Source organism: Stegostoma tigrinum, chromosome 40 (assembly GCF_030684315.1).
Source record: "Stegostoma tigrinum isolate sSteTig4 chromosome 40, sSteTig4.hap1, whole genome shotgun sequence".
Lineage (NCBI taxonomy): Eukaryota > Metazoa > Chordata > Chondrichthyes > Orectolobiformes > Stegostomatidae > Stegostoma > Stegostoma tigrinum.
In genome coordinates, this window is record NC_081393.1 from 15,236,979 (window position 1) to 15,239,478 (window position 2,500).

A 2,500-nucleotide genomic window follows, 5' to 3' on the forward strand; every position below is an offset into this window, starting at 1 on the left:
CACACTCACTCTCACACACCCACTCTCACACACACCCACTCTCACACACACCCACTCACACACACACACACACTTACACACACACACACTCACACCCACACACACCCACACACACTCACCCACACACACTCACCCACACACACTCACCCACACACACTCACTCACACACTCTCTCACACACACACACTCTTTCACAAACACATTCTCTCTCTCTCACACACACACTCTCACACACACTCTCACACTCTCTCTCTCACACACACACACACACACACACACACACACACATACACTCACACACACATACTCACACACACAGTCACACACACACACACACGCTCGCAATCTCACACACTCTCACACTCTCTCTCTCACACACACACACACACACACACATACACTCACACACACATACTCACACACACACTCTCTCTCACACACACACACACATTAGCACACACACACACAGTCACACACACACACACACGCTCGCAATCTCACACACTCACACACTCTCTCTCACACACACACTCGCTCTCACACACACACAAATGCTCTCTCACACACACACACTCGCTCTCTCACACACACAAACGCTCGCAATCACACACACTCACACACTCTCACTCACACACACACACACACACACACACGCTCTCACACACACACACTCACTCTCACACACACACACACATGCTCTCACACACACACACAAACACACTCACGAACACACTGTCACACACATATACATGCTCGCAATCACACACACTCTCACACTGTCTCTCACACACATACGTTCACACACACATGCTCTCTCTCTCACACACACACACACACACACTCGCTCTCACACACACTCTCTCTCACACACACACACACGCTCTCACACACACACTCTCACACACACGCTCTCACACACACACTCACTCTCTCACTCACACACAAACAGCATTGTACACTGTGTGATGATTCTGCCTGTAACAGGTCACTCAGTGTGTGACCGATGGCGTACCCACCAGGGTGTCTGTGGATGGTCAAGATTGTGCCAGGCACAATGTCAGGGGAACACTGCCGTGGGGTGGGGGAGCACATCTCCTGGGAGGGGCTGAAGGTACAGGCTGGTACAGTGTGCCCAGGGTACTCACATGTTCCTTCCTGCAAGAGCGATGGGAAATGAATTGTTCATGTGACACGTAGCATGGGTGGGGAGGCAGAATGGCCTCCTCCTGATATGAATACTGTCTGTGCTCATGAGAGTGAGGTTAGGGACACAGACCATGGTCCCTGAGAGCGAGGATAGGGACAGAGACTGTGCTCCCTGAGAGTGGGGTTAGGGACAGAGACTGTGCTCTCTGAGAGTGAGGTTAGGGACAGAGACCGTGCTCCCTGAAATTGAGGTTAGGGACAGAGATCGTGCTCCCTGAGAGCGAGGTTAGGGACAGAGACTGTGCTCCCTGAGAGTGAGGTTAGGGACAGAGACTGTGCTCCCTGAGAGTGAGGTTAGGGACAGAGACCGTGCTCCCTGAGAGTGAGGTTAGGGACAGAGATCGTGCTCCCTGAGAGCGAGGTTAGGGACAGAGACTGTGCTCCCTGAGAGTGAGGTTAGGGACAGAGACTGTGCTCCCTGAGAGTGAGGTTAGGGACAGAGACCGTGCTCCCTGAGAGTGAGGTTAGGGACAGAGACTGTGCTCTCTGTGAGAGCGAGGCTGATGATCTGAGCGAATCTTGCAGAGAGCCAGCAGGGCCTCCCAGGAAAAATGGCCCTCCCGTTTCCTGTAACCACTGTGTGATTATCGATGTGCGTGAAATTGCTGCGCACCTTCTGCCCGCTCATTCCAGTTGGGTGCATACACTAGCAGGGTTATTTCCCACTTTGGGGATATCTTGCTTGATGTTACTGATGGGAGAACAGCCATTGGCCGTACAAGTTGTTTGCCATGTCGATGAATGAGTTTGAGGAACCTGTCATTGGCCTGACCCCTCAGTTTGAGCTTGGCACAAAGGTTACAGGAGCTGAAGATAATGAGTAGGATTGCCAGAGAATTCAGTGGGATATGGAAAGCTGGATATTTGAGCGGAAAAATGGCAGATGGAGTTCAATCCAGAAAAATGCGAGCTGATGCATTTTGGAAAGTCTAATGCAGGAGAGAAGTCTTTCATAAATGGCAGAACCTTTTGTAGCATCAACATACCAAAGGATCTTGACGTATGGGTTCACAGTTCGCTGAAAGTAGCAACACAAGTGCATAAGGTGGTCAAGAAAGCATATAGCATATTGCATAAATATTAGCAAATTATGTTGCAGTTGTAGAGAACTTCAGTGAGGCCATATTTGGAATATTGCATCCAGTTCTGGTCACCACATGACCAGAACAATGTGGAGGCTTTGGAGAGGGGCCGTAGTTTGCCACCATGTTGCCTACCTTTGAGCGTATTGGCTGTCAGGTGCGATTGGCCAAACTTGGTTTGTTTTCACTTGAATGCTCGAGGCTGAGGGCTG

The 2,500-nt window shown here is 50.6% G+C and overlaps 1 protein-coding gene across 1 annotated transcript in view; it reads left to right on the forward strand.

The window, feature by feature from the left end:
• LOC125447979 (ankyrin-1-like) overlaps positions 1-2,500 on the forward strand; it is a 262,637-nt gene that overhangs the window by 235,295 nt on the left and 24,842 nt on the right. The gene's annotated exons all lie outside the window — the stretch shown is intronic.